The sequence below is a fragment of the Ranitomeya imitator genome, chromosome 7 (assembly GCF_032444005.1).
Source record: "Ranitomeya imitator isolate aRanImi1 chromosome 7, aRanImi1.pri, whole genome shotgun sequence".
NCBI classification, from domain to species: Eukaryota; Metazoa; Chordata; class Amphibia; order Anura; family Dendrobatidae; genus Ranitomeya; species Ranitomeya imitator.
The window spans coordinates 5,916,524-5,944,021 of NC_091288.1; the positions used below are offsets into that span (position 1 = coordinate 5,916,524).

The 27,498-nt window shown below is 50.9% G+C and overlaps 1 protein-coding gene across 1 annotated transcript in view; it reads left to right on the forward strand.

Annotated features, from left to right (window-relative positions):
• LOC138645766 (titin-like) overlaps positions 1–27,498 on the forward strand; it is a 103,551-nt gene that overhangs the window by 20,843 nt on the left and 55,210 nt on the right. The window contains exon 2 of the mRNA XM_069735285.1: positions 19,607–19,694. The gene's annotated coding sequence lies outside the window, so the exon portion shown is untranslated. The remainder of the gene's footprint in view (positions 1–19,606; positions 19,695–27,498) is intronic.

The following is a 27,498-nucleotide window of genomic DNA, read 5'->3' on the forward strand; positions in this document are numbered from 1 at the left end:
TACGTTGTATCCATTGTGTGTCTATGTTACGTTGTATCCATAGTGTGTCTATGTTACGTTGTATCCATAGTGTGTATATGCTACGTTGTATTCATAGTGTCTATATGTTACATTGTATTCATAGTGTCTATATGTTACGTTGTATCCATAGTGTGTCTATGTTACGTTGTATCCATTGTGTGTCTATGTTACGTTGTATCCATAGTGTGTCTATGTTACGTTGTATCCATAGTGTGTCTATGTTACGTTGTATCCATAGTGTGTCTATGTTACGTTGTATCCATAGTGTGTCTATGTTACGTTGTATCCATAGTGTGTATATGCTATGTTGTATTCATAGTGTCTATATGTTACGTTGTATCCATAGTGTGTATATGTTACGTTGTATCCATAGTGTGTATATGCTATGTTGTATTCATAGTGTCTATATGTTACGTTGTATCCATAGTGTGTATATGTTACGTTGTATCCATAGTGTGTCTATGTTACGTTGTATCCATAGTGTGTATATGTTACGTTGTATCCATAGTGTGTATATGCTATGTTGTATTCATAGTGTCTATATGTTACGTTGTATCCATAGTGTGTATATGTTACGTTGTATCCATAGTGTGTCTATGTTACGTTGTATCCATAGTGTGTATATGTTACGTTGTATCCATAGTGTGTATATGCTATGTTGTATTCATAGTGTCTATATGTTACGTTGTATCCATAGTGTGTATATGTTACGTTGTATCCATAGTGTGTATATGTTACGTTGTATCCATAGTGTGTATACAGTGGGGCAAAAAAGTATTTAGTCAGTCAGCAATAGTGCAAGTTCCACCACTTAAAAAGATGAGAGGCGTCTGTAATTTACATCATAGGTAGACCTCAACTATGGGAGACAAACTGAGAAAAAAAAATCCAGAAAATCACATTGTCTGTTTTTTTAACATTTTATTTGCATATTATGGTGGAAAATAAGTATTTGGTCAGAAACAAAATTTCATCTCAATACTTTGTAATATATCCTTTGTTGGCAGTGACAGAGGTCAAACGTTTTCTGTAAGTCTTCACAAGGTTGCCACACACTGTTGTTGGTATGTTGGCCCATTCCTCCATGCAGATCTCCTCTAGAGCAGTGATGTTTTTGGCTTTTCGCTTGGCAACACGGACTTTCAACTCCCTCCAAAGGTTTTCTATAGGGTTGAGATCTGGAGACTGGCTAGGCCACTCCAGGACCTTGAAATGCTTCTTACGAAGCCACTCCTTCGTTGCCCTGGCGGTGTGCTTTGGATCATTGTCATGTTGAAAGACCCATCCACGTTTCATCTTCAATGCCCTTTCTGATGGAAGGAGGTTTGCACTCAAAATCTCACGATACATGGCCCCATTCATTCTTTCATTTACCCGGATCAGTCGTCCTGGCCCCTTTGCAGAGAAACAGCCCCAAAGCATGATGTTTCCACCACCATGCTTTACAGTAGGTATGGTGTTTGATGGATGCAACTCAGTATTCTTTTTCCTCCAAACACGACAAGTTGTGTTTCTACCAAACAGTTCCAGTTTGGTTTCATCAGACCATAGGACATTCTCCCAAAACTCCTCTGGATCATCCAAATGCTCTCTAGCAAACTTCAGACGGGCCCGGACATGTACTGGCTTAAGCAGTGGGACACGTCTGGCACTGCAGGATCTGAGTCCATGGTGGCGTAGTGTGTTACTTATGTTAGGCCTTGTTACATTGGTCCCAGCTCTCTGCAGTTCATTCACTAGGTCCCCCCACGTGGTTCTGGGATTTTTGCTCACCGTTCTTGTGATCATTCTGACCCCACGGGGTGGGATTTTGCGTGGAGCCCCAGATCGAGGGAGATTATCAGTGGTCTTGTATGTCTTCCATTTTCTAATTATTGCTCCCACTGTTGATTTCTTCACTCCAAGCTGGTTGGCTATTGCAGATTCAGTCTTCCCAGCCTGGTGCAGGGCTACAATTTTGTTTCTGGTGTCCTTTGACAGCTCTTTGGTCTTCACCATAGTGGAGTTTGGAGTCAGACTGTTTGAGGGTGTGCACAGGTGTCTTTTTATACTGATAACAAGTTTAAACAGGTGCCATTACTACAGGTAATGAGTGGAAGAAAGAGGAGACTCTTAAAGAAGAAGTTACAGGTCTGTGAGAGCCAGAAATCTTTGTTTGTTTCTGACCAAATACTTATTTTCCACCATAATATGCAAAAAAAATGATAAAAAAACAAACAATGTGATTTTTTGGATTTTTTTTTCTCAGTTTGTCTCCCATAGTTGAGGTCTACCTATGATGTAAATTACAGACGCCTCTCATCTTTTTAAGTAGTGGAACTTGCACTATTGCCGACTGACTAAATACTTTTTTGCCCCACTGTATGTTACGTTGTATCCATAGTGTGTATATGTTACGTTGTATCCATAGTGTGTATATGTTACGTTGTATTCATAGTGTCTATATGTTACGTTGTATCCATAGTGTGTATATATTATGTTGTATCCATAGTGTGTACAGTATATATTATGTTGTTTCCATAGTGTGTCTATGTTACATTGTATCCATAGTGTGTATATGTTACGTTGTATCCATAGTGTGTATATGTTACGTTGTATCCATAGTGTGTATATGTTACGTTGTATCCATAGTGTATATGTTACGTTGTATCCATAGTGTGTATATGCTACGTTGTATCCATAGTGTATATGCTACGTTGTATCCATAGTGTGTATATGCTACGTTGTATCCATAGTGTATATGTTACGTTGTATCCATAGTGTGTATATGTTACGTTGTATCCATAGTGTATATGTTACGTTGTATCCATAGTGTGTATATGTTACGTTGTATCCATAGTGTGTATATGCTACGTTGTATCCATAGTGTATATGTTACGTTGTATCCATAGTGTATATGTTACGTTGTATCCATAGTGTGTATGTTACGTTGTATCCATAGTGTGTATATGCTACGTTGTATCCATAGTGTATATGTTACGTTGTAGCCATACTGTGTATATGTTACGTTGTATCCATAGTGTGTATATGCTACGTTGTATCCATAGTGTATATGCTACATTGTATCCATAGTGTGTATATGCTACGTTGTATCCATAGTGTATATGTTACGTTGTATCCATAGTGTGTATATGCTACGTTGTATCCATAGTGTGTATATGCTACGTTGTATCCATAGTGTATATGTTACGTTGTATCCATAGTGTGTATATGCTACGTTGTATCCATAGTGTGTATATGTTACGTTGTATCCATAGTGTGTATATGCTACGTTGTATCCATAGTGTGTATATGCTACGTTGTATCCATAGTGTGTATATGCTACGTTGTATCCATAGTGTATATGTTACGTTGTATCCATAGTGTGTATATGCTACGTTGTATCCATAGTGTATATGCTACGTTGTATCCGTAGTGTGTATATGCTATGTTGTATCCATAGTGTGTATATGCTACGTTGTATCCATAGTGTGTATATGCTACGTTGTATCCATAGTGTGTATATGCTACGTTGTATCCATAGTGTGTATATGCTACGTTGTATCCATAGTGTGTATATGCTACGTTGTATCCATAGTGTATATGCTACGTTGTATCCATAGTGTGTATATGCTATGTTGTATCCATAGTGTCTATATGCTACGTTGTATCCATAGTGTGTATATGCTACGTTGTATCTATAGTGTGTATATGCTATGTTGTATCTATAGTGTGCGGCTGGTAAATTGTATCTTCTGGGGGCTTCCTTTACATTGCATCTTTACTGTGTATAATGAAGGTCTTGGAGTGTCAAATTGTATCCATCCTGTTGACTATTGTATTGTGCTCCTCGGTGACCACAATGATTCATGTCCGACTCCTGCCTTGTGCTGATAACATAAAAAAACCTGTCTCCAGCTAATTACAGGGATCGGTCCACTGGTGATAACGAGCTGGGAATGGGAGAGTTGTGCAGATGATGTGGGTTCCAGTATGAGGTTTTGGCCTCATGCACATAGCGGAGGGGAGTACAGGCGTATCTGGTGGCACATGGAGCCTCCGGCCTCCGACTACAGGTGTTTTCCTTTGTCATTCCAGGGGGGTGACTACAGCTCCCATTGAGGCTGTCACCCAGCCTGTTGCATGAGATGAGGGCACAGCAGTCACTGAGCTCCTGACATTAGGTGACTGGATGTGAAATGACTCCTTGTTGGAAATGTCAAGGCTGTGACTCTCCCACCGGCCACTGACCATGTGCGTGCGAATGTGACAGGCAGGACATTGCCCCCGGCGCTGGGTGACACCAGAGGGGTCCGTGCCAGAGATGATGAAGGTGGATGATGACAGTGAGTGGACCAGTGTACGAGCTGCGACCGCGATAATACTGTCTGGTACATGCATGCATGCAGTGCTCAGCATAAGTGAGTACACCCCTGTATTATCAGTACTATATATATATATATATATATATATATATATATATACATTGCTGAGCATAAGTGAATACACCCCTGTATTATCAGTACTATATATATATATATATATATATACATTGCTCAACACAAATGAGTACACCCCTGTATTATCAGTACTATATATATATACATTGCTCAACACAAGTGAGTACACCCCCTGTATTATCAGTACTATACACACAGTGCTCAGGATAAGTGAGTACACCCCTGTATTATCAGTAACATATATATATATATATATATATATATATATATATACACACACACACATTGCTCAGCATAAGTGTCACGATAATGGGAATATGCCATGTTTGAGTCTCTACCTAAAAGTTCCATGGCCTTCCGACACACGTTGTGGACCTTTCCGACCCCCCTCTTCACACTCTGCCTGAGTGTGTAACCCAAAACCCCTCATTTCCCTCCTCCTTCAAGAATTTATATGGTGCTATGCTGCGGGCAGACAAGTCTCCCTGTTATGAACTGGTGATTTAGAACCACAATGGACCTGGTGGTTAAGAGCACAGAAAATGACCTGATAGTTACTAATAACATAGGACGAGCTCTGAGACGTGGGAACTCTGCTGACCGCAATCCCTAATCCTAACACACCACACTAGAAGTAGCCGTGGAGCGCTCCTGACCAGACCTAGGCGCCTCGGCACAGCCTAAGAAACTAGCTAGCCCTGAAGATAGAAAAATAAGCCTACCTTGCCTCAGAGAAATTCCCCAAAGGAAAAGGCAGCCCCCCACATATAATGACTGTGAGTAAGATGAAAATACAAACACAGAGATTAAATAGATTTTAGCAAAGTGAGGCCCGACTTACTGAATAGACCGAGGATAGGAAAGATAGCTTTGCGGTCAGCACAAAAACCTACAAACAACCACGCAGAGGGCGCAAAAAGACCCTCCGCACTGACTAACGGTACGGAGGTGCTTCCTCTGCGTCCCAGAGCTTCCAGCAAGCAAGACAAACCAAAATAGCAAGCTGGACAAAAATAGCAAACAAAGAAACACAAGCAGAACTTAGCTTATGCAGGGAAGACAGGCCACTAGAACGATCCAGGAGAGAGCAAGATCAATACTGGAACATTGACTGGAGGCAAGGAGCAAAGAACTAGGTGGAGTTAAATAGAGCAGCACCTAACGACTTAACCTCGTCACCTGAGGAAGGAAACTCAGAAGCCGCAGCCCCACTCACATCCACCAGAGGAAGCCCATGGACAGAACCAGCCGAAGTACCACTCATGACCACAGGAGGGAGCTTGACCACAGAATTCACAACATCTCCCTACCCTACTCATCCCCCCTCCCACCTGGTACTGGTTAAAACTGGTATAGAAAGCCTGAACTTCTATTGTTCTTTCAAGGTTATATATATTGGCACCGATCAGGGCTAGAGATATAAGAATTATATATTACGGATGTCCATCGAGGGATCTATAACTCCATGAAATCGCTAGAAGCTAAACCCGAGCGCAAAGTGTGGGTTTCTCCGTAAGCGGGACATGTAAGTACACCGTGTTTACACTTAAAAGAATCGCCCCGACGTGGTGTACCTCTTGATCCTGGTGTCTTTCGTATACAAGATTCCTACAGTGAGCTACGTAGAAAAATGGTTGCCATAACATTAAGTAAAAGGGGAGGTTTCAGCCTCTAAGTGAGGTGACCACAGGGGGAATGCCTTGGGTTTAAGCTAGGAAATAAGTGAGGGAAGCAAGCAGTCTTCACGTTTCTTTTGTCCGGGGTCTAGTTGCTGTGCAGATGTGCTATGCATCTAGATGTGTCCCCTCCTCCACAGCATACGGTCGGCCATCAGATAAGATGACATAACAAAATGTAAGTGATTTTTCAACTTTAATTCCATTTTATTTGTAATTGTATTGTACATATGATATTTGTCTTCTTTATAATATCTTTTTATACTTCTGTAAACACTGCCTACCTTTTTTGGAGTAAAATATAAAATTACTAGCTTGTCTCTCCTTGCTCTATAACGTACAGTCGCGTCCTCTGAAGTGAATTATATTACTAATCTGGGTTGGCTCCAGACCCGTTAATAATTATGAAATCGGAGCTGTTGGCAGCAGAATTTGTCCTTTGCAATTGGGAGGCTTTGTAGCGACCGTCGCGTTGATAATTATTGTTCCCGCCTGAGTGGGAGTAGTTATATCGCCCTCGCTCCAGCATGACAAAAGCCAGTACATAGCAGGTAGCCTTTCTGCTGACTAATTACCCCAGGTGCAGTACCCTGACTGACCTAAGGGTAAGGGGGCACCAGAGAGCTGCAAGTTTCAAACCAGAACTGGGAAGTGGTATATAGATAAATCCCCTTCAGAAAGAACTGGGGCAACCAAACAACCCCGTTTCATGACAAATTGGTGTGAGCGGTGGGGATGATATAGGTATCCTCCCCGTGAATTGTGACATAGTGGTGGCAGCGCGGTGGGACTCCTGACATTAAGTGAGGACACCCCCTGTATTATCAGTACTATATACAGTGCTCAGCATAAGTGAGTACACCCCCTGTATTATCAGTACTATATATATATATATATATATATATATATATATATATATATACACAGTACAGACCAAAGGTTTGGACACACCTTCTCATTTAAAGGTTTTTCTGTATTTTCATGACTATGAAAATTGTACATTTACACTGAAGGCAGCAAAACTATGAATTAACACATGTGGAATTATATACTTAACAAAAAAGGGTGAAACAACTGAAATTATGTCTTATATTCTAGGTTCTTCAAAGTAGCCATCTTTTGCTTTGATGACTGCTTTGCACACTCTTGGCATTCTCTTGATGAGCTTCAAGAGGTAGTCACCGGGAATGGTCTTCCAACAATCTTGAAGGAGTTCCCAGAGATGCTTAGCACTTGTTGGTCCTTTTGCCTTCACTCTGCAGTCCAGCTCACTCCAAACCATCTCGATTGGGTTCAGGTCCGGTGACTGTGGAGGCCAGGTCATCTGGCGCAGCACCCCATCACTCTCCTTCTTGGTCAAATAGCCCTTACACAGCCTGGAGGTGTGTTTGGGGTCATTGTCCTGTTGAAAAATAAATGATGGTCCAACTAAACGCAAACCGGATGGAATAGCATGCCGCTGCAAGATGCTGGGGTAGCCATGCTGGTTTAGTATGCCTTCAGTTTTGAATAAATCCCCAACAGTGTCACCAGTAAAGCACCCCCACACCATCACACCTCCTCCATGCTTCACGGTGGGAACCAGGCATGTAGAGTCCATCCGTTCACCTTTTCTGCGTCGCACAAAGACACAGTGGTTGGAACCAAAGATCTCAAATTTGGACTCATCAGACCAAAGCACAGATTTCCACTGGTCTAATGTCCATTCCTTGTGTTCTTTAGCCCAAACAAGTCTCTTCTGCTTGTTGCCTGTCCTTAGCAGTGGTTTCCTAGCAGCTATTTTACCATGAAGGCCTGCTGCACAAAGTCTCCTCTTAACAGTTGTTGTAGAGATGTGTCTGCTGCTAGAACTCTGTGTGGCATTGACCTGGTCTCTAATCTGAGCTGCTGTTATCCTGCGATTTCTGAGGCTGGTGACTCGGATAAACTTATCCTCAGAGGCAGAGGTGACTCTTGGTCTTCCTTTCCTGGGGCGGTCCTCATGTGAGCCAGTTTCTTTGTAGCGCTTGATGGTTTTTGCCACTGCACTTGGGGACACTTTCAAAGTTTTCCGAATTTTTCGGACTAACTGACCTTCATTTTTTAAAGTAATGATGGCCACTCATTTTTCTTTACTTAGCTGCTTTTTTTCTTGCCATAATACAAATTCTAACAGTCTATTCAGTAGGACTATCAGCTGTGTATCCAGCAGACTTCTGCACAACACAACTGATGGTCCCAACCCCATTTATAAGGCAAAAAATCCCACTTATTAAACCTGACAGGGCACACCTGTGAAGGGAGAACCATTCCCGGTGACTACCTCTTGAAGCTCATCAAGAGAATTCCACATGTGTTAATTCATAGTTTTGATGCCTTCAGTGTGAATGTACAATTTTCATAGTTATGAAAATACAGAACAATCTTTAAAAGAGAAGGTGTGTCCAAACTTTTGGTCTGTACTGTATATAGATAGATAGATAGATAGATATATGATATGTATGTATATAGTTATTCATACATACATACAGCTCTGGCAAAAACGAAGAGACCCCCCGCACAATGTTCAGTCCGTCTGATTGTTCTCTTTATATTTGTGAGTAAAATGTAAATTGTTCTTTTATTCTATAAACTTCTGACAACGTCTCCGAAGTTCTGAAAGGAGAAATGGTCAAAATAACAAGAAATGCATTGTAGACCTCAACTAATGGAAAAAAACAGGTTCATAATCATTTAGAAACGACAATACTAATGTTTTATCTCAGGAAGAGTTCAGAAATCAATGTTGTGTGGAATAACCATGATTGTTAATCCCGGCTTTCCTGCGTCTCAGCAGCTTTCCTCCAGTCTCTCACACGGCTCCTGGGTGACCTGATGCCGCTCCTGGTACAATAATGTCAGCCGTTCTTCTTTGTTTGACGGCTTGTGACGATCCATCTTCCTCCTGATTACACTCCAGAGGTTTTCAGTGGGTTCAGGTCTGGAGATTGGGCGGCCATGACAGAGATGTGATGTGGGGTCCTTCATCCACACCTTGATTGACCTAGCTGTGTGGCATGGAGCATTGTCCTGCTGGAAAAACCAGTCCTCAGAGTTGGGGAACATTGTCTGAGCAGAAGGAACCAACTGGTTTTCCAGGATTGTATGCGGCTGATTCATACGTCCTTCGCAAAGATTAACCTGCCCAATTCCAGCCTTGCTGAAGCCTCCCCAGATCATCACCGATCCTCCACCAAATCTCACCGTGGGTGCAGACACTGTGGCTGGTACGCCTCTCCAGGTCCCATCTAACCATTAGACGACCAGGTGTTGATCTGGGGATGCAAAACCGCCTCTGCCACAGGTCGCTCTGCCACCCCATTTATTATCATCTGTTCCCGTGCCCGGGCTAGTGTGGGATCCTGGAGCTGAGCTGTCTGAAAAGTCCCCTGGGATACTTTCAGCTCCGGAACTGAGGTGGTCTCCTCAACGTCTCCTGCCAAGACCTCTAGGGGAAACCTACCTGGATTACACTCCAACATCTGCTGTCTCCTTCTTCACATAAGGGCAATAATTGACGCTTATTTCTTCATAGAATGAATGCCATCACTAATGATCTCAACACTGCTATTAATTAGTACACCCCTTTTCATTAAATGAGACAATTACACCCTATAGCAGTATGCATGTCATGGCTGCTGGTTCTGTTGGTTGCCCATTACGCATTAGTGAAGTCAGACTGCTAGTATTGTGCACACAAGTGTATCTGATGTAAATGGTGATCTGAGAGGGTTATTTGCTTTGGAGCCATTGTTGGGGTCTTGGTCTTGGATGATAGATGCAGTGTAGTGCAGTAATATCAAAAGAGGCAGTGTGTCTGCTGTGTGCTCCAGTACAGAGGGTCCTGCAGGCGCCCCGGTATCTGCTGTGTGCTCCATTACAGAGGGTCCTGCAGGCGCCCCGGTATCTGCTGTGTGCTCCAGTACAGAGGGTCCTGCAGGCGCCCCGGTATCTGCTGTGTGCTCCAGTTCAGAGGGTCCTGCTCCTGCCCCGGTATCTGCTGTGTGCTCCAGTACAGAGGGTCCTGCAGGCGCCCTGGTATCTGCTGTGTGCTCCAGTACAGAGGGTCCTGCAGGCGCCCCGGTATCTGCTGTGTGCTCCAGTACACAGGGTCCTGCAGGCGCCCCGGTATCTGCTGTGTGCTCCATTACAGAGGGTCCTGCAGGCGCCCCGGTATCTGCTGTGTGCTCCAGTACACAGGGTCCTGCAGGCGCCCCGGTATCTGCTGTGCGCTCCAGTACAGAGGGTCCTGCAGGCGCCCCGGTATCTGCTGTGTGCTCCAGTACACAGGGTCCTGCAGGCGCCCCGGTATCTGCTGTGTGCTCCAGTACAGAGGGTCCTGCAGGCGCCCCGGTATCTGCTGTGTGCTCCAGTACACAGGGTCCTGCAGGCGCCCCGGTATCTGCTGTGCGCTCCAGTACACAGGGTCCTGCAGGCGCCCCGGTATCTGCTGTGTGCTCCAGTACAGAGGGTCCTGCAGGCGCCCCGGTATCTGCTGTGTGCTCCAGTTCAGAGGGTCCTGCTCCTGCCCCGGTATCTGCTGTGTGCTCCAGTACAGGGGGTCCTGCAGGCGCCCCGGTATCTGCTGTGTGCTCCAGTACAGAGGGTCCTGCAGGCGCCCCGGTATCTGCTGTGTGCTCCAGTACAAAGGGTCCTGCAGGCGCCCCGGTATCTGCTGTGCGCTCCAGTACAGCGGGTCCTGCAGGCGCCCCGGTATCTGCTGTGTGCTCCCGTACAGAGGGTCCTGCAGGCGCCCCGGTATCTGCTGTGTTCTCCAGTACACAGGGTCCTGCAGGCGTCCTGGTATCTGCTGTGTGCTCCAGTACACAGGGTCCTGCAGGCGCCCCGGTATCTGCTGTGCGCTCCAGTACACAGGGTCCTGCAGGCGTCCTGGTATCTGCTGTGCGCTCCAGTGCAAAGGGTCCTGCAGGCGCCCCGGTATCTGCTGTGTGCTCCCGTACAGAGGGTCCTGCAGGCGCCCCGGTATCTGCCGTGCGCTCCAGTACACAGGGTCCTGCAGGCGTCCTGGTATCTGCTGTGCGCTCCAGTACACAGGGTCCTGCAGGCGCCCCGGTATCTGCCGTGCGCTCCAGTACACAGGGTCCTGCAGGCGTCCTGGTATCTGCTGTGCGCTCCAGTACACAGGGTCCTGCAGGCGTCCTGGTATCTGCTGTGCGCTCCAGTACAGAGGGTCCTGCAGGCGCCCCGGTATCTGCCGTGCGCTCCAGTACACAGGGTCCTGCAGGCGCCCTGGTATCTGCTGTGTGCTCCAGTACAGAGGGTCCTGCAGCCGCCCCGGTATCTGCTGTGCGCTCCAGTACAGAGGGTCCTGCAGGCGCCCTGGTATCTGCTGTGTGCTCCAGTTCAGAGGGTCCTGCAGGCGCCCCGGTATCTGCTGTGCGCTCCAGTACCCAGGGTCCTGCAGGCGCCCCGGTATCTGCTGTGTGCTCCAGTACAGAGGGTCCTGCAGGCGCCCCGGTATCTGCTGTGCGCTCCAGTACAGAGGGTCCTGCAGGCGCCCCGGTATCTGCTGTGCGCTCCAGTACACAGGGTCCTGCAGGCGCCCCGGTATCTGCTGTGCGCTCCAGTACAGAGGGTCCTGCAGGCGCCCCGGTATCTGCTGTGCGCTCCAGTACACAGGGTCCTGCAGGCGTCCTGGTATCTGCTGTGCGCTCCAGTACACAGGGTCCTGCAGGCGCCCCGGTATCTGCTGTGCGCTCCAGTACACAGGGTCCTGCAGGCGTCCTGGTATCTGCTGTGTGCTCCAGTACACAGGGTCCTGCAGGCGTCCTGGTATCTGCTGTGCGCTCCAGTACAGAGGGTCCTGCAGGCGCCCCGGTATCTGCTGTGTGCTCCAGTACACAGGGTCCTTCAGGCGCCCCGGTATCTGCTGTGTGCTCCAGTACAGTGGGTCCTGCAGGCGCCCCGGTATCTGCTGTGCGCTCCAGTTCAGAGGGTCCTGCAGGCGCCCCGGTATCTGCTGTGTGCTCCAGTTCAGAGGGTCCTGCAGGCGCCCCAGTATCTGCTGTGTGCTCCAGTTCAGAGGGTCCTGCAGGCTCCCCGGTATCTGCTGTGTGCTCCAGTACACAGGGTCCTGCAGGCGCCCCGGTATCTGCTGTGCGCTCCAGTACACAGGGTCCTGCAGGCGTCCTGGTATCTGCTGTGCGCTCCAGTACAAAGGGTCCTGCAGGCGCCCCAGTATCTGCTGTGTGCTCCCGTACAGAGGGTCCTGCAGGCGCCCCGGTATCTGCTGTGTGCTCCAGTACACAGGGTCCTGCAGGCGTCCTGGTATCTGCTGTGCGCTCCAGTACACAGGGTCCTGCAGGCGTCCTGGTATCTGCTGTGCGCTCCAGTACAGAGGGTCCTGCAGGCGCCCCGGTATCTGCTGTGTGCTCCCGTACAGAGGGTCCTGCAGGCGCCCCGGTATCTGCTGTGTGCTCCAGTACAGAGGGTCCTGCAGGCGCCCCGGTATCTGCTGTGTTCTCCAGTACACAGGGTCCTGCAGGCGTCCTGGTATCTGCTGTGCGCTCCAGTACACAGGGTCCTGCAGGCGTCCTGGTATCTGCTGTGCGCTCCAGTACAGAGGGTCCTGCAGGCGCCCCGGTATCTGCCGTGCGCTCCAGTACACAGGGTCCTGCAGGCGCCCTGGTATCTGCTGTGTGCTCCAGTACAGAGGGTCCTGCAGCCGCCCCGGTATCTGCTGTGCGCTCCAGTACAGAGGGTCCTGCAGGCGCCCTGGTATCTGCTGTGTGCTCCAGTTCAGAGGGTCCTGCAGGCGCCCCGGTATCTGCTGTGCGCTCCAGTACCCAGGGTCCTGCAGGCGCCCCGGTATCTGCTGTGTGCTCCAGTACAGAGGGTCCTGCAGGCGCCCCTGTATCTGCTGTGCGCTCCAGTACAGAGGGTCCTGCAGGCGCCCCGGTATCTGCTGTGTGCTCCAGTACACAGGGTCCTGCAGGCGCCCCGGTATCTGCTGTGCACTCCAGTACACAGGGTCCTTCAGGCGCCCCGGTATCTGCTGTGTGCTCCAGTACAGTGGGTCCTGCAGGCGCCCCGGTATCTGCTGTGCGCTCCAGTTCAGAGGGTCCTGCAGGCGCCCCGGTATCTGCTGTGTGCTCCAGTTCAGAGGGTCCTGCAGGCGCCCCAGTATCTGCTGTGTGCTCCAGTTCAGAGGGTCCTGCAGGCGCCCCGGTATCTGCTGTGTGCTCCAGTTCAGAGGGTCCTGCAGGCTCCCCGGTATCTTCTGTGTGCTCCAGTACACAGGGTCCTGCAGGCGCCCCGGTATCTGCTGTGTGCTCCAGTACACAGGGTCCTGCAGGCGCCCCGGTATCTGCTGTGCACTCCAGTACACAGGGTCCTTCAGGCGCCCCGGTATCTGCTGTGTGCTCCAGTACAGTGGGTCCTGCAGGCTCCCCGGTATCTTCTGTGTGCTCCAGTACAGAGGGTCCTGCAGGCGCCCCGGTATCTGCTGTGCGCTCCAGTACACAGGGTCCTGCAGGCGCCCCGGTATCTGCTGTGCGCTCCAGTACACAGGGTCCTGCAGGCGCCCCGGGCCGGGTGCTTCTGTGCTGAGTGACTTGTATTTGTTTTGTGTCAGGAAAACAATGATTGACTGGAAGTGACAAACGTGTTCGGTGAGATCCAGGACCAGTCTGGTCTCCGGTAATTACGGCTCGGCCCTGGGTCACCTGGTGCAATAGTCTGCAGGAGATCTCCCTGCAGATTGCACTGGTGAAGCCTCCAATGTGCTGGTCTGGAGGCCGCAGAGACGATCCCGCTCAAGATTTAGCACAAGTTTTATCATACAGACATTATAGCTATCGGTGCTGAGGGTTTGTTACAGTGTGTCAGTCTACAGGTACAGAGGATTGCTCAGGCTGCAGTTTCCATTAACCCCTGATGTGTGGGCTGCAATTGCGACCATCTTAGTCCTTAAGGTTCAGGTAATAAATAATGATAATTTATGCCGATGCCTCTACCTTGCCAGTCATTACACTGGTTACCCATCCACTCCAGAATCCAGTACAAAACTACTACCCTCATCCACAAAGCACTCCATGGCTCAGCACCACCCTACATCTCCTCTCTGGTCTCAGTCTACCACCCTACCCGTGCCCTCCGCTCCGCTAATGACCTCAGGTTAGCATCCTCAATAATCAGAACCTCCCACTCCCGTCTCCAAGACTTTACACGTGCTGCGCCGATTCTTTGGAATGCACTACCTAGGTTAATACGATTAATCCCCAATCCCCACAGTTTTAAGTGTGCCCTAAAAACTCATTTGTTCAGACTGGCCTACCGCCTCAATGCATTAACCTAACGATCCCTGTGTGGCCCATTCAAAAAAAACCACAACATAATCAGGTTCCTCGTATTATGTTCTCATTCACTTTATGCAGTATTAGCCCTAACATAGTAACATAGTAACATAGTTAGTAAGGCCGAAAAAAGACATTTGTCCATCCAGTTCAGCCTATATTCCATCATAATAAATCCCCAGATCTACGTCCTTCTACAGAACCTAATAATTGTATGATACAATATTGTTCTGCTCCAGGAAGACATCCAGGCCTCTCTTGAACCCCTCGACTGAGTTCGCCATCACCACCTCCTCAGGCAAGCAATTCCAGATTCTCACTGCCCTAACAGTAAAGAATCCTCTTCTATGTTGGTGGAAAAACCTTCTCTCCTCCAGACGCAAAGAATGCCCCCTTGTGCCCGTCACCTTCCTTGGTATAAACAGATCCTCAGCGAGATATTTGTATTGTCCCCTTATATACTTATACATGGTTATTAGATCGCCCCTCAGTCGTCTTTTTTCTAGACTAAATAATCCTAATTTCGCTAATCTATCTGGGTATTGTAGTTCTCCCATCCCCTTTATTAATTTTGTTGCCCTCCTTTGTACTCTCTCTAGTTCCATTATATCCTTCCTGAGCACCGGTGACCAAAACTGGACACAGTACTCCATGTGCGGTCTAACTAGGGATTTGTACAGAGGCAGTATAATGCTCTCATCATGTGCATCCAGACCTCTTTTAATGCACCCCATGATCCTGTTTGCCTTGGCAGCTGCTGCCTGGCACTGGCTGCTCCAGGTAAGTTTATCATTAACTAGGATCCCCAAGTCCTTCTCCCTGTCAGATTTACCCAGTGGTTTCCCATTCAGTGTGTAATGGTGATATTGATTCCTTCTTCCCATGTGTATAACCTTACATTTATCATTGTTAAACCTCATCTGCCACCTTTCAGCCCAAGTTTCCAACTTATCCAGATCCATCTGTAGCAGAATACTATCTTCTCTTGTATTAACAGCTTTACATAGTTTTGTATCATCTGCAAATATCGATATTTTACTGTGTAAACCTTCTACCAGATCATTAATGAATATGTTGAAGAGAACAGGTCCCAATACTGACCCCTGCGGTACCCCACTGGTCACAGCGACCCAGTTAGAGACTGTACCATTTATAACCACCCTCTGCTTTCTATCACTAAGCCAGTTACTAACCCATTTACACACAATTTCCCCCAACTTTTAAACTGTTTTTCTGTTATGCTGTAATGTCTATTGTCTGTACAAGTCCCCTCTATAATTTGTAAAGCGCTGCGGAATATGTTGGCGCTATATAAATAAAAATTATTATTATTATTTTTCTAGCGCCATTATATTTGGCAGAACTTTACGTCTTAGAGGGGACGTGTACGGACAATAACGACATTACAGAATAGCACGTAGCACAGATACAGGGGGCGAGGGTCCGGCGGCTCCAATCTATGAGAAAATAGGGGGGACATGAAAGGTGAATGGTAAAAAGTGCCTGTACTGTGTGTATGATCGGCACCGCAGCCCTGCGCTCGCTTACCTCTGCTACATCTGTGGACCTTGTTCGTGCAGGATTCTGACTGTTGCACAAATTGTTGTGTAATGTTGGACAGATCTGAACAAAAGGCGCTATTAACGGCGCAGTGATGGATGGCTGGGCGCTGGGCCCGCTCCCCTCTGCCCCGCGGTCTCTAATTGCAGGTTTCTACTTTAATCCAAAATAGGAGAAATGAAGGTCCTCGAATACACAGCGGTGGCTCTATCAGGGCTCCTGATACTGATGGCTGACAGGCCTGGGGCCCTGTTCAGCTTCAGTGGTCATGGGACCCAAGACAGGATTATATGAGAGACTATTAGGTGGTGGACTCGCTGCATCTGGACCCCGGGCACAAAGATGGTGGGCCACCCAGTCACGAGGAGGGTATAATCTCTGATGTCAGTGCACTCACCCTCTATTCACAGTGCAGCCTTCTACTCTGAAAAATGAAAGTTGCAATGCAACTGTCTCTAACCTGCTCCCTGTGCCCCCTGACTCGGGGTGTGCCTGTGCGCTGTGCACTCTGACCCGGAACATGTCTGCTCCCTGTGCATCTGACCCGGAACATGACTACTCCCTATGCACTCTGACCCGGAACATGACTGCTCCCTGTGCACTCTGACCCGGAACATGACTGCTCCCTGTGCACTCTGACCCGGAACATGACTACTCCCTATGCCCTCTGACCTGGGACATGACTGCTCCCTGTGCCCTCTGACCTGGGACATGACTGCTCCCTGTGCCCTCTGACCTGGGACGCACCTGGGCACTGTGCCCCCTGACCCACTGTGCGCTGTGTACTCTGACCCGGGACATGACTGCTCTCTGTGCCCTCTGACCTGGGACATGACTGCTCCCTGTGCCCTCTGACCTCGGACACACCTGGGCACTGTGCCCCCTGACCCACTGTGCGCTGTGCCCTCTGACCCGGGACATGACTGCTCCCTATGCCCTCTGACCTGGGACATGACTGCTCCCTGTGCCCCCTGACCCGGGACATGACTACTCCCTATGCCCTCTGACCTGGGACATGACTGCTCCCTGTGCCCTCTGACCTCGGACGCACCTGGGCACTGTGCCCCCTGACCCACTGTGCGCTGTGCCCTCTGACCCGGGACATGACTGCTCCCTATGCCCTCTGACCTGGGACATGACTGCTCCCTGTGCCCCCGACCCGGGACATGACTACTCCCTATGCCCTCTGACCTGGGACATGACTGCTCCCTGTGCCCTCTGACCTCGGATGCACCTGGGCACTGTGCCCCCTGATCCACTGTGCGCTGTGCCCTCTGACCCGGGACATGACTGCTCCCTATGCCCTCTGACCTGGGACATGACTGCTCCCTGTGCCCTCTGACCTGGGACATGACTGCTCCCTGTGCCCTCTGACCAGGGACATGACTGCTCCCTATGCCCTCTGACCTGGGACATGAATGCTTCCTGTGCCCTCTGACCTGGGACATGACTGCTCCCTGTGCCCTCTGACCCGGGACATGACTACTCCCTATGCCCTCTGACCTGGGACATGACTGCTCCCTGTGCCCTCTGACCTCGGATGCACCTGGGCACTGTGCCCCCTGACCCACTGTGCGCTGTGCACTCTGACCCGGGACATGACTGCTCCCTGAGACCTGGGATGCACCTGCTCTCTCTACCCCCTGACCCGAGGCACACCTTCTCTCTGTGCCCCCTGAAGTGTGATTCACCTGCTCTCTGTGCCCCCTGACCTGGGATGCACCTACTGTCTGACCCGGGACACACCTGCTCTCTCTGCCCCCTGACCCAAGGCACACCAGCTCTCTGCGCCCTCTGACCCGGGATGCTCCTGATCTCTGTGCCCTCTGACCCGGGGCACACCTGCTCTCTCTGCCCCCTGGCCTGGAATGCTCCTGATCTCTGTATCCCCTGACCCGGGACGCTCCTGCTGTCTGTGCCGGGACGCTCCTGATGTCTGTGCCTTCTGACCCGGGACGCTCCTGATCTCTGTGCCTTCTGACCCGGGACGCTCCTGATCTCTGTGCCTTCTGACCCGGGACGCTCCTGATCTCTGTGCCTTCTGACCCGGGACGCTCCTGATCTCTGTGCCTTCTGACCCGGAACGCTCCTGATCTCTGTGCCTTCTGACCCGGGACGCTCCTGATCTCTGTGCCTTCTGACCCGGGACGCTCCTGATCTCTGTGCCTTCTGACCCGGGACGCTCCTGATCTCTGTGCCTTCTGACCCGGGACGCTCCTGATCTCTGTGCCTTCTGACCCGGGACGCTCCTGATGTCTGTGCCTTCTGACCCGGGACGCTCCTGATCTCTGTGCCTTCTGACCCGGGACGCTCCTGATCTCTGTGCCTTCTGACCCGGGACGCTCCTGATCTCTGTGCCTTCTGACCCGGGACGCTCCTGATCTCTGTGCCTTCTGACCCGGGACGCTCCTGATCTCTGTGCCTTCTGACCCGGGACGCTCCTGATCTCTGTGCCTTCTGACCCGGGACGCTCCTGATCTCTGTGCCTTCTGACCCGGGACGCTTCTGATCTCTGTGCCTTCTGACCCGGGACGCTCCTGATCTCTGTGCCTTCTGACCCGGGACGCTCCTGATCTCTGTGCCTTCTGACCCTGGACGCTCCTGATCTCTGTGCCTTCTGACCCGGGACGCTCCTGATCTCTGTGCCTTCTGACCCGGGACGCTCCTGATCTCTGTGACTTCTGACCCGGGACGCTCCTGATCTCTGTGCCTTCTGACCCGGGACTCTCCTGATCTCTGTGCCTTCTGACCCGGGACGCTCCTGATCTCTGTACCTTCTGACCCGGGGCGCTCCTGATCTCTGTGCCTTCTGACCCGGGACGCTCCTGATCTCTGTGCCTTCTGACCCGGGACGCTCCTGATCTCTGTGCCTTCTGACCCGGGACGCTCCTGATCTCTGTACCTTCTGAACTGGGACGCTCCTGATCTCTGTGCCTTCTGACCCGGGACGCTCCTGATCTCTGTGCCCTCTGACCCGGGACGCTCCTGATCTCTGTGCCTTCTGACCCCAGGACGCTTCTGATCTCTGTGCCTTCTGACCCGGGACGCTCCTGATCTCTGTGCCTTCTGACCCGGGACGCTCCTGATCTCTGTGCCTTCTGACCCGGGACGCTCCTGATCTCTGTTCCTTCTGACCTGGGACGCTCCTGATCTCTGTGCCTTCTGACCCGGGACGCTCCCGATCTCTGTGCCTTCTGACCCGGGACGCTCCCGATCTCTGTACCTTCTGACCCGGGGCGCTCCTGATCTCTGTGCCTTCTGACCCGGGACGCTCCTGATCTCTGTGCCTTCTGACCCGGGACGCTCCTGATCTCTGTACCTTCTGACCTGGGACGCTCCTGATCTCTGTGCCTTCTGACCCGGGACACTCCTGATCTCTGTGCCTTCTGACCCCAGGACGCTTCTGATCTCTGTGCCTTCTGACCCGGGACACTCCTGATCTCTGTGCCTTCTGACCCCAGGACGCTCCTGATCTCTGTGCCTTCTGACCCGGGACGCTCCTGATCTCTGTGCCCTCTGACCCGGGACGCTCCTGTGCACCCTGTACGTTTTGTAACGTTTCTCTCTGTTCTTTCAGGTGACGGATTTCTGAGCTTTGTGTCCAGCCGATGCTTCCTGTAGACGACTGATCTCTTCGTAACAATCGTTTCCACAGCAGATCGGAGGTGCGCAGCTTGTGGTTTCGCAGAATGTCAGATTGTTGTTTGTTGTATAATGTTGTGGTCACTCCTGATATTTGGGGCGTTCTCTGATGCACATAGTGAACACCATTAGGCCTGGGGCATGTGTCGGACTGTTAGGTCCCTGCCTGAGCCCCATGGATATTGAAAGAATAGAGCAGAGCTGCAGTGTAAAGCATGAGGTGGTGCAGAGCTTTCAGTGTGTATAGGAATAATGTAAAGTATCTGGAGATAGCACATGGAGAACTTGTACAGTGTGGGGCAGCCAGCCATTTTCTAAGACTTTCCGTTTCCCTATGAGGAGTTATTACAGTTCAGTTATTGATCCTTTATAAGAAGGCACTATGTTCCCCCAGCACTCCGTCCCTCCCGTTTCTTCGTGTCCCCACACTTCTTCCACCCCTCAGTTCCCCCATGCTCTGTCCCCGTGCCCCTCCGTCCCCCCGTGCTCTGTCCCTCCGCTGTGCTCCATTCAACTGCTCTCTGCCCCCCTGTGCTGTGTCCCTCTGCTGTGCTCTGTCCCCCCATGCTCTGTCTCACCGCTGTGCTCTGTCCCCAGACGCTCCGCCCCCCGCGCTCCGTCTCCCCGCGCTCCGTCTCCCCGCGCTCCGTTTCCCCACGCTCCGTCCTCCCGCGCTCCGTCCTCCCGCGCTCCATCCCCCCGCGCTCCATCCCCCCGCGCTCCGTCTCCCCGCGCTCCGCCCCCCCGCGCTCCGTCTCCCCGTCCTTCGTCTCCCCGCACTCCATCTCCCCGCGCTCCGTCCCCCCGCGCTCAATCCCCCGTGCTCCGCCTCCCCGCGCTCCGCCTCCCCGCGCTTCGTCTCCCCGCGCTCCGTCCCCTCGCGCTCCGTCCCCCCGCGCTCCGTCTCCTGCGCTCCGTCTTCCCGTCCTTCGTCTTCCCGTCCTTCGTCTCCCCGCGCTCCGCCCCCCGCGCTCCGTCTCCCCGCGCTCCGTCTCCCCGCGCTCCGTTTCCCCACGCTCCGTCCTCCCGCGCTCCGTCCTCCCGCGCTCCATCCCCCCGCGCTCCGTCCCCCCGCGCTCCGTCTCCCCGCGCTCCGTCTCCCCGTGCTCCGTTTCCCCACGCTCCGTCCTCCTGCGCTCCGTCCTCCCGCGCTCCATCCCCCCGCGCTCCGTCCCCCCGCGCTCCGTCCCCCCGCGCTCCGTCCCCCCGCGCTCCGTCTCCCCGCGCTCCGTCTCCCCGTGCTCCGTTTCCCCACGCTCCGTCCTCCTGCGCTCCGTCCTCCCGCGCTCCATCCCCCCGCGCTCCGTCCCCCCGCGTTCCGTCCCCCCGCGCTCCGTCTCCCCGCGCTCCGCCCCCCCGCGCTCCGTCTCCCCGTCCTTCGTCTCCCCGCACTCCATCTCCCCGCGCTCCGTCCCCCTGCGCTCAATCCCCCGTGCTCCGCCTCCCCGCGCTCCGCCTCCCCGCGCTTCGTCTCCCCGCGCTCCGTCCCCTCGCGCTCCGTCCCCCCGCGCTCCGTCTCCTGCGCTCCGTCTTCCCGTCCTTCGTCTCCCCGCGCTCCGTCTCCCCGTGCTCCGTTCCCCCACGCTCCGTCCCCCGCGCTCCGTCCCCCCGCGCTCTGCCTCTCCTCCACATTCTCTATATTTTCAGCTCAGCTAGGTTCCCATTGCGTTAGGGCAATCTGTTTAGCGCATAGCGCTAGCGGATTGCGCTAACGCAATGTATTTTTTGGGGTCGCGTTTAACGTCCCCGCTAGCGCAGATCCCCGATCTGCGAGAGTGGGGAACGGACCTCGGGCGCGCCTTGGACGCTGCAAGCAGCGTCTGAGGCGCGTCACAAAAGATCGGCACATCGCTAGCGCGTGCCGAAAATGGCACGCGCTAGCGATGCGCGTTAACATTGCTGCCAGTGGGTGCGCTAACGGACACGTTGCACAGCGTTAATTTCGCCGTGCAACGCTGTCCGTTAGCGCTGCCCCATTAACGCAATGGGAACCTAGCCTTATTAGGTTCAGATTGCGTTAGTGCAATCCGTTTAGCGCCTAGCGCTAGCGGATTGCGCTAACGCAATGTGTTGTAAAGGGATTGCGTTAAACGTCCCCGCTCTCGCAGATCGGAGATCTGCGAGAGCGGGGAGCGGACCGCGGGCGCGCCTTGGACGCTGCAAGCAGCGTCCGCGGCGCGCCACAAAACACCGGCACATCGCTAGCTAGTGATGCGCGTCCCCATTGCTGTTAATGGGCGCGCTAACGGACGCGTTGAACGGCGTTAATTTCGCCGTGCAACGCTGTCCGTTAGCGCGGTCCCATTAACGCAATGGGATCCTAGCCTAAACTCGCTCCTGCCGGGGGTCTCTTTTCCAGATGTCTGTCCAGGGCCCTCCATGAGCCGTGTCTGAGCTTTGGCACTTGCTGAGCCGCTCATCTTTGGGATGAGAGCAGCGTGCAGATGACGCATCGCGAGGCCTCGCTGTCAGCCGGACATTCCTGTGTCCCACCTGCTCGCACTTACCAGCAAATTTCACAGGAGAAAAACATTATTTTTGTCAATAATGATCAGAAAATCTGCAGTTGATCAGACCGATGAGACGTTAACCCTGACAGGGCGTGAGAAGTGTCCAGACTGATACATTGTAACAAACTGGAGAGGGATTCCTGCAGTGGTTGGGTTTGGGTACCCAAGGGTTACCTGAACTGTTAGATTGTAGCAAATTCTCAGCTGTGCTAGTAGGACATGGTTGAAAGACTTTTCAATTTACTGACGGCGATCAGATATATTGGAAGTTATAATATAACTATTAGAAGCGTCAAGGGGTGTCCACAAAATCATATCCTTTTAATACCCTGGCAAATTTTTGTTTTTTCTCTTTTGTTTCTTCCTTCTCTTCTCCCAGGAACCATCTTTTTGAATATCATTCACTTAACCATTAAATGTAGTGAGAACGTCCCTCCCGCACCTCACACTCACTTTACACCTTTGAACCTGTCCCAGAAGAGGAGGATGCCCAGCTTCTCGCTTCTTCTCGCCCTGCAACCTGCACCAGTGACCCTGTTTCCTCACATCTCCAGTCCCTTTCCCCAGCTTTTGATGCCCACCTAACTACAATATGTAACCTCTCTCCTTTTTCCCGGTATGTTTCCCTCTTCATACATATACGCCGTCATTTCCCCTTTACTAATAAACCCAACCCTGGACCAAAATTGCGTTGCCATCTACAGACCGGTCTCTAATCTTCTCCTCATCTCTGAACTCCTGGAACGCTCAGTCCACTCCAGTCTAATCCGCCATCACTCTCTTCTTGACCCTTTTTAATCCGGTTTCCGCTCTTGACACTCTACGGAAATTGCCCTCAGTAAAGTCTCTGATGATTTATGAACAGTTACATCCAATGGTCCCTGCTGATCTCCTGGATCTCTGCAGCATCTGACACTGTGGATTACCAGCTCCTCCTCCCTATTTTCCGCACTATCAGCCTCAAGGACACTGTCCTCTAGTGGTTCTCCTCTCTCTGATTCAAGATTCAAGGAAGCTTTATTGTCAGGACCAAATACACATCAGTTTTGCCAAAGCAAGTGTATAAAGGCAATAGGGATACGAACTGTGGGGATGTTGGGTAGGAGTTGTAGGGAAGGTGGATGGGGCAGATCCAGGGTAGGGGCTATAGTCCATGGCATAGGGGAGGTGGATGGGGCAGATCCATTGTGGGGGCTATAGTCCATGGCATAGGGGAGGTGGATGGGGCAGATCCATTGTGGGGGCTATAGTCCATGGCATAGGGGAGGTGGGTGGGGGCTATAGTCCATGGCATAGGGGAAGTGGATGGGGCAGATCCATTGTGGGGACTATAGTCCATGGCATAGGGGAGGTGGATGGGGCAGATCCATTGTGGGGGCTATAGTCCATGGCATAGGGGAGGTGGGTGGGGGCTATAGTCCATGGCATAGGGGAGGTGGATGGGGCAGATCCATTGTGGGGGCTATAGTCCATGGCATAGGGGAGGTGGATGGGGGCAGATCCATTGTGGGGGCTATAGTCCATGGCATAGGGGAGGTGGATGGGGGCAGATCCAGGGTGCGGGCTATAGTCCATGGCATAGGGGAGGTGGATGGGGGCAGATCCAGGGTGGGGGCTATAGTCCATGGCATAGGGTTGGTGGATGGGGCAGATCCATTGTGGGGGCTATAGTCCATGGCATCATAGTTCTTTCTCGCAGTCTATGGCATTCGCTCACATACCGCGCTGCTATCTCCACCGCTCTCTCTTCTTCTCCCAGCAGGATATATGTTTTCTCTTCCTCCTTCATGGTGATGAAGTCTGGGAAGAGATGTGAGAGTCTCCTGAAGTGAGTGTCCCTCACTGCTGAGTATTTGGAGCAGTGTAGCAGGAAGTGGGTTTCGTCCTCTATGGCCTCCTGGTCACAGTGTTGGCACAGTCTTTCCTCCCTGGGCTTGTCGCTCTGCCTGTGTCGGCCACATTCGATGGCCAGACTGAGGGCACTGAGTCTATATCGGCTCAGGATCTGGTGGTCTCTGGGGTCTGGGAGTTTCTCCAGATATGGGGCCAGTCTGTAGTCTCTCTGTAGGCTCCGGTACATGGTCAGTTTCTGTGAGCTGATGATATAATTCTTCCAGTCACTGACATACCTCTCCTGGCCTTCGTCTGCCATCTTCCTGATTCCGGCTTTTGTCAGGTTGTTGTGATTGGTGTTCTGGTCCAGTTGGGTTTGGCTGGGCTGTTCCGAGGGTTCTGGTTTTTCTGTTTCACCTACATGTATCAGGGCTTTATGGTGATGGGAGCTTGGATTGCTCCTATGCAGGTGAGCCCGGAATAACAGCGCCCTCTTTAGAACTGTTAGGTGTAGAGGGAATCTGCCCAGCTCGGCCCGACAAGCACTGTTGGAGGTGCTCCGATGGACCTGGAGAAGGTGCTTGCAGAATTCCAGGTGGAATATTTCTGTTGGACTGGAATCCCACTTTGACCAGTCTGGGTAGGTGTGAGGACCCCAGACTTCGCTGCCATACAGGAGGATTGGGGCGATGATGGAGTCGAAGATTTTTAGCCAGACCCTCACTGGTGGCTTCAGATGGTAGAGTGTCCTTCGGATGGCATAGAAGGTTTTGCAGGCCTTGTCTTTCAGGGTTTCTATGGCTTGTTTGAAGCTCCCTGACCTGTGAATCTCTAGGCCCAGGTAGGTATATTTGTCCATTCCTGTGAGGTCGCAGTTGTTGAGGACAAATGATGGGTGTTGGTCTGATCTTCTCTTTCTCCTCTGGAACACCATGGTGTTGGTTTTCTTTAGGTTGACCGGTAGAGCTGAATTTCTCTAGGATTTTCAGGTTGTCCTGGAGGCCTTTCTCGGTTGGTGACAGCAGCAGCAGGTCATCTGCATACAGCAGGAATTTCACCTGAGCGTCGTGGAGGGTGAGACCTGGTGCTGATGAGCGGTAGCCAGCTCGTTGATGTAGATGTTGAAGTAGCTGCTGACATATGCCTCTGTAGTTGGCTGGGTCATACCTGTCCCCACTCTTGTGGATGGGTGTGATGAGGCCTTGGTTCCAGGTACGAGGGAAGTAGCCGGTCCTCAGCACAATATTGAAGAGTTTAACCATTGCAGCCTGTATTTCTGGTGGGCTGTACTTCAGCATTTCTGGTAGCATTCTCTGTCCACTTCTTCAGTGTATCTGCCGGCTCTTCTTCCTCTCTTCTTTCCCTTACTGTTGTTGTTACCCAGGACTAAGTCCTATGCCTTCTATTCTTACTGTCGGAGTTCTTCAGGGTTCAGTCCTAGGTCCACCCTCTTATTGTTGGGGTTCCTTAGGGTTCAGTCCTAAGTCCCCTACTCTTATTGTTGGAGTTCCTTAGGGCTCAGTCCTAGGCCTTCTACTCTTATTGTCGGGGTTCCTCAGGTCAGTCCTAAGCCCCCTCTTCTTCGCTCTATACACTGCCCCTATTGGAAAAACCATCAGCATATTCTGTTTCCTTTACCATCTCTATGCTGATGACACCAATTATACACATGGTCTCCTGACATCACCCCCCATTACTACGGATACTGGGGGATTGTCTGTCTGCTGTCTGTAAAATCATGTCCTTCCTCTATCTGAAACTGAATCTCTCCAAAACACCTGCATGTTAAAAACATCTCCAGAATTCCACCTTTTTTCACCTTTGAAACGGCAAAACCTCTTACTGTCAAGCTTATTAATTCTTGTCTGGACTCTCTTCTGATTTATCCTCCTCTAACCAAACTCTCCCCTCTCCAATTCATCTAAAATGCAGCTGTCAGGGTCGTATTTCTGTCCAGCTGCTAAACCAATGCCTATACCCTGTGCCAGCCACTGCACTGGTTACCCGTCCGCTACAGCATACAATACAAATTGACCCTTCTCACCCGCAAACCGCTCCACACTTTTGCACCACTTTATATCTCCACCCTCAAATCTGATCATCACCCCTCCCATTCCCTCTGTTCCCTCCAAGACGTCTCTCATGCTGCTCCCATTTCTGGAATGCACTACCGCGGACAATCGGACTAATACCCGGACCCCAGGTTTATAAACGTGCTTTAAAATTACATCTCTGTAGACAGGCCTATCACCTCAATGTACCAACCTAACTCTCCCCTGTTGCCTCTTTCTAAATGTTACTCAGAACCTCCTCCCTCCTATTCATCTGTGTCCATGTCTTCCTTGCACCCAATAGCACATGGTAACTGTACCCAGACAGATCCTGGCTGATGACGGACCATGCAGCTTTATATGAAAACCCCTATTTATTATACTGATGGCCGGAACATTAATCGCGGCTGTCATGAACATGAGGTATTTGATTGTGTAGTATCGCGCACACCGAGCTCTGCTACATCCAACAGCAGAGAACGAACGCTGTGGGCCATCCCGACCCCCCCCTCTTCTGCCTGCTGCTATGTGTGTAATTCAAAACCCTCAGGAAAATTTTTATTGTTTTTAGCTGCAAATACCAGGCTCTGCGAAAACTACTCATTCCCTCCTCCCAACTGGTACTGGTTGAAACTGGTATATAGAAGCCAGGAGCTTCTATTGTTCTATTACAGTGATAGATATTGACGCCGACCTGAGCTAGGGGTATAAGAATTATATATTCCGGATGTCCATCAATAGAACTATCACTCACTGAAAGCGTGAGCAGCTAAACGCAACAAGTGCAAAGTGCGGATTTCTCAGTGGTTTACACTTAAAAGAACGCCCCTAACGTGGAGAACATCATGAGCATGGTGTCGTACTTATGTGAGGTTCACACAGCAAGTTATGCATAAACATAGTTACCATAACTGTAAGTAAAGAGGAGGTTTCAGCTTCTAAGTGATGTCACCACAAGTGGAGTGCCTGGGTTTTGGGCTAGAATAACTTAGCGAGACCAGCATTCTGGGAATGTCTTCTGTCCGGGGTCTTGTTGCTGTGCAGATGTATGATGCATGTGGATATATGGAAGCCCATTCTCCTCCATAGCACACGGCCAGTCACAAGCTGAAATGATCTAAACACTATGTAAGTGTTTTTCAATTTTAATCCTTTTTTTATTTGTAATCTGTAATGTACATGTGATTTTGTCTTCTTTGTAATATCTTTTATACTTTGTAAACACTGCCTACCTTTTTATGGAGTAAAATATATAATTTACTAGCTTATTTCTCCCTGCTCTATAAACGAACTGTCACTTCCTTTGAAGTGAATTACGCTACTGATTTGGGTTGGCTCCGGACCCGTTAATCCTTAGAAAATCGAAGCTGGTGGCAGCATACTGTTCTGTGCGATTGGGCATCTTTGTAGCGACGGCGGCGTTGATAATTATT